Source organism: Arvicola amphibius, chromosome 2 (assembly GCF_903992535.2).
Source record: "Arvicola amphibius chromosome 2, mArvAmp1.2, whole genome shotgun sequence".
NCBI lineage: Eukaryota > Metazoa > Chordata > Mammalia > Rodentia > Cricetidae > Arvicola > Arvicola amphibius.
Genome location: NC_052048.2, coordinates 18142684 through 18143001, shown reverse-complemented (window position 1 = coordinate 18143001; position 318 = coordinate 18142684).

Genomic DNA, 318 nt, shown 5'->3' with positions numbered 1-318 from the left:
TCAAAGATTAATGTTCTAGAGGATATGGTTTTAGCTCTTGGCCAGGATTTAAGTAATTTACAGACTAGGTTAGGGGTTAGATACCATGCTGCATACAATTATGTTTGTGTTACTCCATTACCTTATAATACTAGCCAAGATTGGGATAAAGTTAAAAACTATTTACAAGGGGTATGGCATGATGCTGATATTACACATGATATGGAGGCCCTACAGAAAGATATTGCAACAATTAGTAACAGGCATCTCTCTGAGGGATCCCTTGATTCCTTGGCTGCAGCTTTAGAAGATAATAAAGTCCCTTAAATCCATTAGATT